Genomic DNA, 15,353 nt, shown 5'->3' on the forward strand with positions numbered 1-15,353 from the left:
TGTCACAAATAAAAGAACAAGCTAAGAGTTTGTCATTTAATGAGATCTGTGTTAAATATCCAGTTACACGTCAGCCTTTTGTGAAAATGACTTTTACAAACTCAGATGTGACTCATTTCTGTGAATGACTACAGAACAAGCTCTGATTCACAACATTAGTGTCCAAACACAGAAATAAAAGATGGTCTATATATCAGATCAGGATCTGAAGACTATAATAAACACAAATCCAGCTCTAGAGCATCAGATCTCACAGTCAGCTCAAAACAATGATGTGCAGGACACCACTGATGATCTTTATGATTGTGAAGGAGAGGAATGAAGAGCTTCTCTCTCGTGAACACGCTGCTGGAGAAGATTCTTCTGTGTGTTTCAGGAAAAGTTCATCAGTAGTTTTAGTGCTCGAGCGCTGCTCAACAATGTCAGAGACACGGTTCAGGTCCACAACAAACCTGCTCCTTCTTCTCATTTACTCATTTATCTGTTGATTTCTTGAATTAATGCAGAGATTTGTGTGAATTCTGCCGTTCTGAAACCCCTTGATTAATGATTCACCTTGATTCATTCAGAATATAAATCCATGCACTGAACAGGTGACACTTTTAATGATCCGATGTGAAGTAAACCAGCTTTTCTTGATTTTATGTGAAGAATACAGTGAAATACGGTCTAAATCTGATGCAGTGCTGTGTAGCGTACAGTAAAACATAAGCACATGCACACAGTCTTGAGATTTACTGCTGCTTGAATTTGTTCTGAATAACAAACACAGAACTTCAGAAGTGCTCAGTTTACTTCACTGCAAACAATGATTTTCTTAGGATTTTTGTCTTGTTTTCTAGAACAAATATCTCAACATTCCTGAATCAAGATCAATTAACTTGAGAAGCAAAATTATTTCAGATTTTAAATCTTGTTTTCGGAAAAAAATTTGCTCAAAGTAAGATAAAAAAGCTGCCAATGAGGTAAGAAAAATAATATTAATAATTCAAAGGGAAAACGATAATTTTTCTTGCCATTAGCAGAATCTTTACTTCTTTCTTCAGAAAACAGGTCTTTCTATCTGAAGTGATTCTTCTTCTTCAGTAAATGTATCTTGATTTCAGAAGGTCGAGGTGTTTTTGCTCAAACAGTGACTCATGTTGAAAAGATGAATATTTGTGTCAGAAACGCTGGGTTTATGATAAATGCGCTCTGTTTTGATTAGCTGATGTCATGTGATCTCTCTCCTCGTCTCCTCATTGCTCTCCGCTGCTGTTCTGCTTCAGAAGTGATCAGGAGGAAGCAGAAAACACTCCTTTAGCAGCTTGATTCATCAAATACTCTTCTGCAGTGACCAGCAGCTTCTGAGAGATGAAACTGTGTTTATAGTACAGTGATATTATATATACATAAAGATTAGCGATGGAGGAATATTGATTATTTTAATAACTGATATTAGGGCTAGGTGCATGGAGATAGAATTGTTGCATAATTACAAATTAAAAGATTATGATCCACAAATGAATGTTGAGATTAACAAAAAAATATATTAAAAATGATATAAAAATATTGGCAAATAAATATAATGATATTTGAAAATAAAAACCATATTCACAAATATCTTTTTATTCTACAAACAACTTTTCCTGTCATTCATTAGTGAAAGTCTTTCTGTGTATTTGTGACTCCACACAAACACACTCTTACTGCAGACAGACACACACACACACATACACTCTCTCTCACACACACACACACACACACACACACACACACACACACACACACACTCCACTACTCCATACATATTAATACAGATTGAAAAATAAAATTAAAGCTCAGCTGTGTAATTAATAGTGTCATTAAATAGATTTGCATTAATGTCTACATAAAACATTAAAAATCCTGAGAGTGTAAAGGAGGTTTTTTTTTCTTTTTGAATGAGGCTTTAAATTATTTATGCTATTTTGATTTCTTTTTTGACATTTTAAATCTCAGTCCAATGATTCATCACACATTGATTTGTTCTTTCTCTTTACTAATGGATTCACAGCTAAACTGATCTGATCTGAGAGAGTGAAGAGTGTGTCATTGTTCTCTACAGGTTGAGATATTGTGACGTCACAGATGAAGGTTGTTCTGCTCTGACTTCAGTTCTGAGATCAAACCCCTCACACCTGAGAGAACTGGATCTGTCTCTGAATAAAATAAGAGATTCAGGAGTGAAGCGTCTCTGTGCTGGACTGGAGGATCCTCACTGTAAACTGGAGAAACTGTGGTAAGATTATATATGACACACTGTAAAATATTTGTGAAGTGAAAAACAAATCGGCCAGAAAACACAATAGTTGTATAAAGAGACAGAGATACAGAAAGTAAAACATTGTGTGTCTTTGTTTCTTGTTCATGTGTGGACTTCTGTGTTCATGTTAAAGCTGTTTCTGCATTAGCAACACCTTTAAATGGATTCTGTTACACTAAGTGCTAATAGCTCGTCTTGTTAAGTACTATCTGCAAGTATGAATAATATCTCACAGTGTAGGAGATCTCAGGTTCTGATATCCTTGAGTGATGGAGAAACACACACACACACACCACTACTCTGTACATATAAATACAGATCAATATAAAGCTCAGCTGTGTAATGAATAGTGTGATTTAACATAAGAGACTATTTGCAGGGATGAGTTTATAAAGACTATAGTGTGACGCTCCATGTCTGCTGTTACTGTACTGTTTCTGGTTCTGATTCACTGTTAGTGCTGCGCTTGGTTTGAGACGCTTTAATTTGTATTTGGGAACACAACTTTCATCATTAGAAACATTTATAAATCTGTTGTTGTTTACAAAGAAGTTTAGTGTCACACAATCCTTCAGAAATCATTCTGATTTACTGCTCAAGAAACATTTCTGATTATTATCAATGTTAAAAACAGTTTTGCTGCTTAATATTTTTGTGTAAACTATGATACCACTCAAACATTTGTATAAGATTTAAAAAAAGAATCATTCATGAAAGCGACAAAAACTGTGTGAAGGAATTTAAAATTTTTATTTAATAAATGCATTTACCAATTTAATTAATATATTGATAAATGCAGATAAATGCTGTTCATTAAACTTTATATTTATCAAAAAAATAAAGTGCATCATTTCAACACAAAATATGAAGTAGCAAAATGTTCAAGATTGATAATAATCAGAAATGTTTCTTAAGATTAAAATAAATTGTAATGACTTCTAAAAGATCACGTGACACTGAAAACTGGAATAATGATGAAGAATATTCTGATTTGCATCACAGGAATAACATTACATTTAATATTTAAATTTTAAACTTTTTTTGTATTTGTAATAATATTTCACAATATTAATTTTACTTTATTTTGCTCGGCCACATAAGAGGTATACGTTTATAAAGCTGTTGATTAAATTTTAATCTGATTGTTGATGTGGCACAGCTGTTATTAACCCTCTAAGCGCCAAAGTCGCAACATTGCAACAAGACGTCATCCTTAATAAAATAGACTGTAGTTCCTTATATGGTGTAATATCTCATTTGTTTTCCCTTCCACTAGATGGCAGACACGTAGTACTTTGATTCTAGACCAACATTATGCATTGTTTCTGTTCAAAGTGTCGAGCTCTCATGTTACTGATGCGGGAGCAATTTATTTCATATCGTGAGTGTAAATCGTGAGATTTATGAGAGAAAATCGCCAGATGGCTAATACAAAGAGGATGTGTTGCAAATGTTGTTCACCGATTCTGAGTCTGAAGGGGAATATTTGCCTTTTGGAAATGACGATCGGCCGTCTAATGATCGCACGTCTCGCGGTACATCTTTGCAGCGCAATGGTGCCACCGTGCAAGGCGAGAGTGTTCACGAAGCACGAACAAGCGATCGTTTCGAGCCTTTGCTCAACGGGGAAGCGGGTAACAGAGGTGAACGTGGTCATAGTGTCCATAGGAGAGCTGTTGCTGATCGCGCACGCTCTAATACTCGGCCGGCAGACAGTACAGGTGCAGTCTGTGTGGAGAAGGTGCGCTGTGTCATGCCATGAATGAGAGGAACCATGCTCTCAAGAACTACCAACTGTGTCACATAGATGCCTGATTGGGCAGATAGATGGTCAACTGATCAAAAAATAGGCTCATGTATTTTACTATGGCACAGTAATATAGTAATAATCTACTACTTTTCTCGTTTTTTTTTCTCAAAAAGTAAGCTACTGTTCACATGTGTTTTACTACTATATAGTGTAGTGATAAAGTAATAATTTAAGTGAGTAAGTGAGTGAAGTGAAGTGAGTGAAGTGACATTCAGCCAAGTATGGTGACCCATACTCAGAATTTGTGCTCTGCATTTAACCCATCCGAAATGCACACACACAGAGCAGTGAACACACACACTGTGAGCACACACCCAGAGCAGTGGGCAGCCATTTATGCTGCGGCGCCCGGGGAGCAGTTGGGGGTTCAATGCCTTGCTCAAGGGCACCTAAGTCGTGGTATTGAAGGTGGAGAGAGAGCTGTTCATGCACTCCCCCCACCCACAATTCCGTCCGGCCCGAGACTAGAACCCACAACCCTTCGATTGGGAGTCCAACCCTCTAACCATTAGGCCACAACTTCCCCAGCACTTAGTACTTTCTCCTGTTTTATTGTTGGCTTCCTCTGTTCTGATCATTTGGAATGAGGATAAAAAAGACATATACACACACAAAAACATGCAAATATGTTAAAACATCAATTCAATACCTAATATTTCCTGAATATTATGAAATTCGAGATAGTCGCCCATGGTGACGTCATACTATGCAAATTAGATTAGTATATTTACACCCCACGTAAACTTTCGATCATGCCAAACATTTTTCTAATTGACGGTAGATCTCTATCTTTAAGCCCTTTCAAGTCACAAGCTTTTGAAATCTTGATGCCAAAATACAACATTTTTTTCCAAAAAACCCTGGCGCCTTAAGGGTTAACGTTTCTGTGTTTGTATTGCCCCGTTGAGAACTGTGGACTCTGTTTCTTCTCGCGAGAGTTCGCTCGTCATGCGGGAATCCCTGTGACGTCAATGTGCTCACTTTAGGATTTAGGGATCGATCGCCTGATCCTTATTACCTGCTGTATTTATCTGTGACTTTGAGTTGCTTCCTCGTGGAAATAACCTGACGCCATTGGATTATTTTACTGAGGACTTCGTCACAGGACAGCGCTGTTCTCAACCTGCTCCCGGACTCCAAATATTGCACCGGTGAGACCGAACCGAACACACACACACACACACACACGCACACACACGCACACACACACACACACACACACACACACACACACACACTCACACACAGAGACCCTCCATGAGAACGAGTGTAAGCAAGTTCACGAAAGGTTGGTATCTGGTGATCACCTTTACACAATCACACATTAAAAAGTGGTATAAAAATATTTTTAATTCTGAATATAATTTTGTCAGTGTGTTAATGTCGACCCGAGAAGCCCCATTGGACTTCCAAGGACATTACTCACTCACCCTCATATATTTATTGTATATATTGTGTATATCTAGTACTTTTTTCTCTTCTGTCTTCTTGTATAATACACGCTGGGTTGGCCTTCATTCTTTATTGCGGTGGTTATTTATAGTTCCTGCATTCCTTCAAACCCCACTATTAAGAGGTAACAGAAAAGTTTATTTGTGTAGTCAGCTTATTTTAGGCCGAGCGTTACAAGCAGTGTTGTGCAAATTACTTCCAAACTGTAAAACATTATAGATGACTTGTTACTGTCATTTAAAAGTAATTCCTTCCATCACAATATTACTGTCTCAGAATTGTAATGCGTTACATGACTCCAGTATTACTTTTGAGTTACTTTCACCAAAATAACTACAGAAATAGAAGTTAACGTTCTGAAATGTCAAAATGTACTGCAGAGCATTTTAGCTCCAGTAGAGGAGTAGCATAATGACTGTGGGCGATCCAGACTACTAACAATAGAGCTTATAATCGACAAAGTGAAGGATCAAGACAACACAAGACAGGATGACAGCCAGAATCACAAACGATCCAAGTCTGTTACAAGTATGGTAGAGGTAAAGAGATTATCTGGCAATATCTGTGAATTGCTTGGGTCTATTCATATTAGACACAACAGGACTATATGTAAACTCTAATGCCATATACAATTGTAAAATGTCAAGATGCGCACACATCCATCTCGTGAATGTACAGTCTTCTGCTATCTTCACTCATTAGCCTCTTTTCCACTGTCCAGTGTGAGCCGAGGCTAACAGCGAGCCGGACGGAGCTAATAGCCTCGGACCTCGAGCACAGAGGACGAGATCATTCTGTGTCATGACAGTATCCTCACACACTCCTGTAAACCCCGTCCTAAACACACCTTCACTGGACTACGTCACACAATACAGAGTTACACCAGCGAGAGAGAGATGAATGAAAAAACATCACTAAACAAATATATCAGAAGCTGACGTTTAGTCTTTATTTCCAAACGTGGACACCACACGCAGCTATTGACTGACCACAAACAGGAAATGGAACTAATTTGCTGCATCTTTGATTCGTTCATGTCCTGCGCTTTTGCTGTTTTATTCTTTTCTCTTTTCTTTGAACAATTCAATTTTGGGCTTAAAGTGTGTTGTAAAGCGTTACTGAACAAGTACGGAGTAAAATATTACTGAAAATTTATTAGTAATGCCTTTCACTACTGTGTTACAGCTAAAAGTAATATGTTACTGTAATCCGTTACTCCCAACACTGGTTACAAGTTATTTCAAAATCATTAATAATTGTGATGTTTCCAATCACATGCCTGTATTTGGTTAAAAATCCTGACAGAGAATTTTTATTTTATCTTTGAATGAGGTTTTAAATGATTTATGATCAAGTTTTTTGTTCTTTGACATTTTAAATCTCAGTCCAGTGATTCATCACACATTGATTTGTTATTTCTCTTTACTAATGGATTCACAGCTAAACTGATCTGATCTGAGAGAGTGAAGAGTGTGTCATTGTTCTCTACAGGTTGAGATATTGTGACGTCACAGATGAAGGTTGTTCTGCTCTGACTTCAGCTCTGAGATCAAACCCCTCACACCTGAGAGAACTGAGTCTGTCTCTGAATAAAATAAGAGATTCAGGAGTGAAGTGTCTCTGTGCTGGACTGGAGGATCCTCGCTGTAAACTGGAGATACTGTGGTAAGATTATATATGACACACCGTAAAATATTTGTGAAGTGAAAAACAAATCACCCAGAAAGCCAGAAAACACAATAGTTGTATCAAGAGACAGAGATACAGAAAGTAAAACATTGTGTGTCTTTGTTTCTTGTTCATGTGTGGACTTCTGTGTTCATGTTAAAGCTGTTTCTGCATTAGCAACACCTTTACATGGATTCTGTTACACTAAGTGCTAATAGCTCGTCTTGTTAGCAAAGGCTTGACTGTTAGCAGACAAAATTACTGAAGAAAGCAGTCAGATGAGTGAGAGAGTAAGAACAGTGGGCTTTTGAGGAGTCCGACCCGAGTACAAATCTGCATTTCTTCTCATTTACTCCAGTGTATATGAGCTCAGAGAGGTGTTTATATTAAAGAAAACATAAGAAAATATTCAAAACATGGAAATAAAACGTCTAACATATGTATAATTAAATCTATATGTGTTGTCCTGGTGTTGATCAGATGTTCTGGAGAATCAATCACATGCAGCTCATATTGTTCCCAAACTCAGAAGCGTGAGTCTCTTCCTGCAGCTTCAAGAACAGCTTTACTGATCAGCAGCTTCAGTGTGATTAGGAGCAGGTGTAGGGGGCTTTAGGAAGAGACACAAGGAAGGACAATAGAAGACACCATCTGTTTATAATCAACAGAATCAGAGAAAGAATATGTTATTACCTACTGTTTAGTAAAGCACTGCAGTACATTGAGGTGTGAGTACTATCTGCAAGTATGAATAATATCTCACAGTGTAGGAGATCTCAGGTTCTGATATCCTTGAGTGATGGAGAAACACACACATACACACACACACACATGCACACACAGCACTACTCTGTACACATGTAGGCTGTAGGTTAGGATCCCCACTGAAACGTGTTTCTCGACCCGGTGACTTTTAATGAATGATGGTGAGATTCTGAGATTGGTAATGCTGTCATAAACTCACAACGGTTGTGCTGCAATTATATAATAGACTGTCTCTAGCTGATCACACGACTGTATTTGGTTAAAAATCCTGACAGTGTAATAAAGATTTTTTTTTTCTTTTTGATTGAGGCTTTAAATTATTTATGATCATGTTTTTTGTTCTTTGACATTTTAAATCTGAGTCCAGTGATTCATCACACATTGATTTGTTCTTTCTCTTTACTAATGGATTCACAGCTAAACTGATCTGATCTGAGCGAGTGAAGAGTGTGTCATTGTTCTCTACAGGTTGAGATATTGTGACGTCACAGATGAAGGTTGTTCTGCTCTGACTTCAGCTCTGAGATCAAACCCCTCACACCTGAGAGAACTGAGTCTGTCTGAGAATAAAATAAGAGATTCAGGAGTGAAGCGTCTCTGTGCTGTACTGGAGGATCCTCGCTGTAAACTGGAGATACTGTGGTAAGATTATATATGACACACTGTAAAATATTTGTGAAGTGAAAAACAAATCACCCAGAAAGCCCGAATGTCAGACAAAATTAAACAAAATTAGGTTTTGTTTGTGAATGTAATATTTGCTTCTGATTGGATGAGACTAGGGGTGTCGTGATATACCGGTGTTGACTATAACCGTGATATTCAAAGCAACAATTATCGTTATCGTGTTAATGTAGTGTGTGACGATATATCGTAATATTTAAAATGAACAGTTCTTTTATTATAACAGCACATGTAAATACATTAAACATTTCTACATTAAACTCTATAAAATGTTAAGTTGGTCTCAGTGCTATGCACTTAATGCCTCATCTACGTTCATTCTTCAATAAGGTTCATTAGTTAATGTTAGTTAACATTAGTTAACATATATAAATAACACAAATAATAATGTACAATATTTCCACAGCATTTATTAATCTTAGTTCATGTTAATTTCAGCATATTAGCATATTCAGCAACTTATTAAACAAAGTAAAAAATAATTTTGACTGATATCTTTTTCCCCCCAAGGTTTCTATAGATATCACAGTATATCGATATTGTGAATTCTTATGGCAACAATAAGCGTGATATGAAACATCTAATATCGTGACAGCCCTAGATGAGACGACTGTCACTCAAGAGACAGAGATACAGAAAGTAAAACATTGTGTGTCTTTTGTTTCTTGTTCATGTGTGGACTTCTGTGTTCATGTTAAAGCTGTTTCTGCATTAGCAACACCTTTAAATGGATTCTGTTACACTAAGTGCTAATAGCTCGTCTTGTTAGCAAAGGCTTACATTTACACTTAAATTAAAATTAAATTAAATTTAATCATTTAGTAGATGCTTTTATCCAAAGCGACTTACATATGAGAACAACAGAAGCAATCAGAGATTGCAAGAGAACAACAACAGTATACAAGTGCCATGACAAGTCTCAGTTAGACTAGTACAGAACACAGAGACAGGATGGGTTTAAAAAAATAAAAATTAAGAATATGATAGACAAGAAAAGGAAAAGTGCTAGTATTAGTTGTTTAAGTGCTGGCAAAAAAGATGAGTCTTTAGATGTTTTCTTGAAAATGAGCGCAAACTTCTGGAGGACACATACGATTGAACCAGTGAGTTTAGGTAAGTTGGTGCCGTGCCAGTGTTCGTCCTTGTAGAAGCATCAGTATCTTGAATTTGATGCGAGGGGCTACTGGTAGCAGTGTAACCTGATGAGGAGAGGAGTAACGTGAGCTGCTTTTGGCTTGACTGTTAGCAGACAAATACTAAAGAAAGCAGTCAGATCAGTGAGAGAGTAAGAACAGTGGGCTTTTGAGGAGACCGACCCGAGTACAAATCTGCATTTCTTCTCATTTACTCCAGTGTATATGAGCTCAGAGAGGTGTTTATATTAAAGAAAACATGAGAAAATATTCAAAACACTGAAATAAAACATCTAACATATGTATAATTAAATCTATATGTGTTGTCCTGGTGTTGATCAGATGTTCTGGAGAATCAATCACATGCAGCTCATATTGTTCCCAAACTCAGAAGCGTGAGTCTCTTCCTGCAGCTTCAAGAACAGCTTTACTGATCAGCAGCTTCAGTGTGATTAGGAGCAGGTGTAGGGGGCTTTAGGAAGAGACACAAGGAAGGACACTAGAAGACACCATCTGTTTATAATCTACAGAATCAGAGAAAGAATATGTTATTACCTACTGTTTAGTAAAGCACTGCAGTACATTGAGGTGTGAGTACTATCTGCAAGTATGAATAATATCTCACAGTGAAGGAGATCTCAGGATCTGATATCCTTGAGTGATGGAGAAACACACACACACACACAGACACACACACACACACACAGCACTACTCTGTACACATGTAGGCTGTAGGTTAGGATCCCCACTGAAACGTGTTTCTCGACCCGGTGACTTTTAATGAATGACGGTGAGAATCTGAGATTGGTAATGCTGTCATAAACTCACAACGGTTGTGATGTAATTATATAATAGACTGTCTCTAGCTGATCACACGACTGTATTTGGTTAAAATAAATTTTGGTTATTTTTTCTTTTCTTTTTGAATGAGGTTTTAAATTATTTATGATCATGTTTTTTTTTTTCTTTGACATTTTAAATCTCAGTCCAGTGATTCATCACACATTGATTTGTTCTTTCTCTTTACTAATGGATTCACAGCTAAACTGATCTGATCTGAGAGAGTGAAGAGTGTGTCATTGTTCTCTACAGGTTGAGAGATTGTGGCGTCACAGATGAAGGTTGTTCTGCTCTGACTTCAGCTCTGAGATCAAACCCCTCACACCTGAGAGAACTGAATCTGTCTGAGAATAATCTACGACTATCAGAAGTGAAGTTACTCTCTGATCTGAAAGATGATCCACGTTATAAACTGGAGACATTAGACTACTGTGAGTATATTATTATTTAAATCTTTTAAAATGGACAAAGTTTAGTAACAGACATATTTGGAGAATATAAGATAATAATTCAGCTCCACTTTAGTTTCTGTACTTTAAACTGTTTAATTCTGTGATGATCTATGAATATATGAATATGTTCATCTCCTCCAGTGTGTCTGTGTGTAAATGATAAAGAGAGAGTTGTTGATCATTCACTGTTATTAATCTATGATCAGTTGTTCATCAGATCAGAGTATGTGAGCGGAGTGGAGCGTCAACAATTTCTCCTCCGCGCTCCGATCATTTAATTATCACTCCGCTCCGCTCCACTCCACACTCACTGATATCAGAAACACCGCTCCACGTCTAAAGTATTTCAGTATCTGTGAAATTACACACTTCAACTTCTGTTCATAACGTATATTTAAAAAAAAATTAAAAACACAAAACTTTTTCCTACCACATGACAAATAACATATGTCAGCATTAAAAGTTATAATTTCTGGTTTTGTGGTGCAAATTTAGTTTATGATGAAACGTTTTCTCCAGTTATTTTACTACGGATCGATGCATTTCTTCTACAGATTTCTGCTCATTCAAAATCAGATACAGATGAAGTAGCTCTGTAAGATTACATTTGTTTGAATGCATTATTGAGAAAGTGTCTGCGTGTGAATAATTAAGTGTTGTAGTAGTCTACGTGTTTAAATCATGCTTTCAGCTGAAAATATTCAGTATTTAGAAGAATCAAACATCCTTGAGAACTATAACTTCCCGCTCATGTCCATATCGCCGTCATAGCCTTCACACTCTTTCTGATTTGAGTGATCCTCATCTATCAAGCTAGCTAAATATGTTTAACATGTGATTTCTTGCTAAATATCCAGTTATATTACGGGCTGTTGGCATGAATTGTACTCGTGACGGAGCGGTGCTGGAGCGATCTTGGAGCGAGTGAAAACCACGACGCTCCGACTTTTAAAAGATCTGCTCCTCGCTCCAGTCAAAATCACACGCTCCACTCCACGCTCCGCTCACATACTCTGATTCATATCTCTGACTGTAATATGAATATACTGTGTGTTTCTGAGCTGGATCTGCTGATGTGATGTGACAGCAGTAATGTCTCATACTCATATCTGACTGTCTGTGTGTTTTAGTGTAGGACTCTCAGTATTTAGACGTCAGTTCAGTTTCCTCAGGATCAGCTGATGGTGAATAAGAGCCGCTACAGGAATCAGTGATGTGAAGTTAAATGAATGCATGGAAGTGTAATGTGTGGAGCAGTGTTGATGAACAGAAGAAACAAGCTTCAAGGAAACTAAACAAATTCAGCAAAAGATGTTTTTATCCAAAGGACATTAAGAAAATAGTTGATATGTTTATACAGCACTGAAAACCAAGAAAATCAATGTGATATTTTCAGTGATGGGCTTATATCCTGAGCTGTCCAGATTTAATATAGATCATCATAACTGTGTATCCTGAAATTCAGAAATAGAAAACTTAATCACTTGTACATTTTCTTATATTTTAATCCAGTCTTACATTTGAGTGTGTAACCTTTGTATATATGTGTTTATTTTTATTAAAATGTTTGTCATCTGGAGAAGAGGAGCTTCCACTTGATATCATCATGAGAAATGTGTGTCCTGCTGTATCTTGATTAAAATACACTTCAAAACTCTTATTTTGAAATGAGCTTCAGTGATTTAGAGCTTCACACATAAATATTTTACTTTTAATTATTTGTATTTTCATTTGTTTGCATGGTCTTAAAACCTTAAAACAGTCTTAAAACATATGTAAAAGTACCTATTCAAATAAAATGAGAATCAAAGCACAATATCAATTAGAAATGAAATACAGAATATAGACTTAATATTCACCAAAATAAATGAAACGCCGGCACAGGTTTATCATCTGAAGAGATTTGGAGTTCTCTGAGGATGAAATAGCTTGGATATATTTCTGGATTTCTGTTTCAAAAGAAATGAATAATAGATGTTGATTGATTGATCAGTTTTGGTGATTAATCAGCATTGATAGTCGATCGCTAACTATCGGCTATCGGCTAAAATCCATGCTGATAATCAAGAGCGTAAAGGCCTAAATCCATGATGCACATAGACACCAATCACAGATTGATAAGGTAAGTTTATATGTTGTTGTTACACATAACATATTAATGATCCATTGACCATTTTAACAATGTCCTTACTACATTTCTGTGTCTTCGCCGCTGGAGAACCCTTGCTGTCTGTGGAAGCTCTGAGAGATCATGGATTACATCAAAACATTATCATAACTTTTGTTCTCAAAGGGATTGTGTTCCTTTAAAGGGAAACTTCAGCCATAAATGAAATTTATCATAATTTACTCATCCCCATGTCCTTCCAAATCTTTTTCATTCCTTAATGAATCCAGAAAAAATGATCAGAGATTCCAAGAAAATATGAAGCAGCACAACCATTTCAACACTGATATTAAGAGAATCAGATCAGTATATGAGAATGATTGCTGAAGATCATGTGACACTGAAGACTGGAGTAATGACTGGAGAAAATTCAGTTTTTCTGTGTTTGAAGTGTTTTCCTGCATTTGTTTGTGAGGTATCTTGTCCTGTGTGTTCTGCCATGCATTCAGAAGACTTTATTGAAGCACATGCAAGTACCTGTGGGGAAAAGTTATTATTTTTATTTTATGCTTTGTGTTTTCATGAAATTATTGGTTTAACCTACAGTCCTTACCATTAGTTGTTTGTGTGTGGTAGTCATTTTTATTTAGCTAAATTGATTTTCTTTCAGAGCTGACGATAGACCAAACCAAGATTTCATTGTAACGGGACAAAAGCAAGACAAGCACAAGAGATGCAATTAAGTTTAATTTATAGGGACTTTTTTAATTAATTTTTGTTTAAGTAATATTAGATTATTTGAGGGAGGGAGCACTGGGAAAAATTGGAAGTATTCAATTACAGACTTTCAGAATGACAATTTCAGGAAGGTTTATTAGCATTACAGCTGGGTAAAAAAACATTGATGTCTCAATTTTAATCGAACCAATCTCATCTTTACAAACTGATTGGTAAATCCCAAGGATGGATCGTCTCTTTACAGCTGATGAATGAACAGAACATTATAGCACATCTCTCATCCATTAAACCACTTTGTGCTTCGTTACTTTGAATTCTGTCCATCTTATCTTGAAATTTAAACAATAAATATTGCCGTATTTCTTTAGATTGAGACTGCAGACACTACAGCCTTGCTTGAGCTTTCTGAAAGAATCGTAGCATGTGGTACACAGGATCCTAACATGTGATGAAAGGAAGACATTGTCAGGTGTAGTATCTGTGATTCTGTCCATCTGACTCTCCTCCTTTCTCTTCAATCCACACATCAGGGTTAGATGTTTTTGGGACATTATACTCATTCGTAGACTCTCATCTGCAGCTTTTTACAGGTTTTCCATTGTAATGAAAATGAATGAAATATCTGGTGAATATTATATGATGAATATTATGTGATTTCCAGACCTGAAAAAATATATAGTCAGTTTGTGAGTCCAAGTTCAGATCCTGTTAACACAAGTAAGGTTGCAGACATAGATGTGTGTGTTTTCCGCAGAAGAAGGGAGCAGCAGTAAGGAGAGCAGGGTTGAAGATGACAGTGAACAGGTGATAAAACAAACTGCACTAAAGGAGATGCAGAACAAGACAAGATCACCGTCAGCAGTTTCATGCAGTGGATTACTGGTCAGGGACATGTCTCCATTACTTCTGCACATTTGATCCTGACTGTCAGCTTCGATATGGTCAGCATAGTTTCTGCTTGCCTCTAGTAAATGCATGTTCCTGTACTGTAACCTACACAGCAGCTAGAGACAAACACAGAGTTCCTCAGCATTATGAGGCCGGCAGAGAGCAATAGCAGACACTTTACAAACTCTCGCCAAAGCAAGTTCAGTTCTTTGACAGAGATATTAGGAGCAGTTGAATTCAGCAGATGTTCAAGAGTCCTCAATCCATCTGCACTCAAAGCACATTCAGATTCTGGAACAACAGCTTCAATATCTTCACAGACATCGTAAGTAGCTGCTACGTCCCAGTCTAGATCTGGCTCTTCGATGTCCTGAAGGTATAGCGGTTAAATAGTTAGGAATCCACTTATTACATGAACAGCAGTGTGATGACAGAATAACAAAGACGAGATGTCCGTACTGCAGAACACCACTTTACATGTCCCTAAACCTCCCTGTCTCTACCCCTGGATCTAGATCCATCTCCTCCAACT

At 36.9% G+C, this 15,353-nt stretch overlaps 1 long non-coding RNA gene across 2 annotated transcripts; it reads left to right on the top strand.

Annotated features, from left to right (window-relative positions):
* The first annotated feature begins 8,452 nt into the window (after positions 1–8,452).
* Positions 8,453–14,920, top strand: LOC113100948 (uncharacterized). 2 transcript variants are annotated; one of them, XR_003289857.1, is made up of 4 exons: positions 8,453–8,621; positions 10,889–11,067; positions 12,224–14,402; positions 14,688–14,920. It is a non-coding gene; the product is annotated as an uncharacterized LOC113100948 (long non-coding RNA). The 2 variants fall into 2 exon arrangements; XR_003289858.1 differs by lacking the exon at positions 14,688–14,920 and adding an exon at positions 14,514–14,627.
* The last annotated feature ends 433 nt before the right edge of the window (positions 14,921–15,353 follow it).

Source organism: Carassius auratus, unplaced genomic scaffold (genome assembly GCF_003368295.1).
Source record: "Carassius auratus strain Wakin unplaced genomic scaffold, ASM336829v1 scaf_tig00217423, whole genome shotgun sequence".
Lineage (NCBI taxonomy): Eukaryota > Metazoa > Chordata > Actinopteri > Cypriniformes > Cyprinidae > Carassius > Carassius auratus.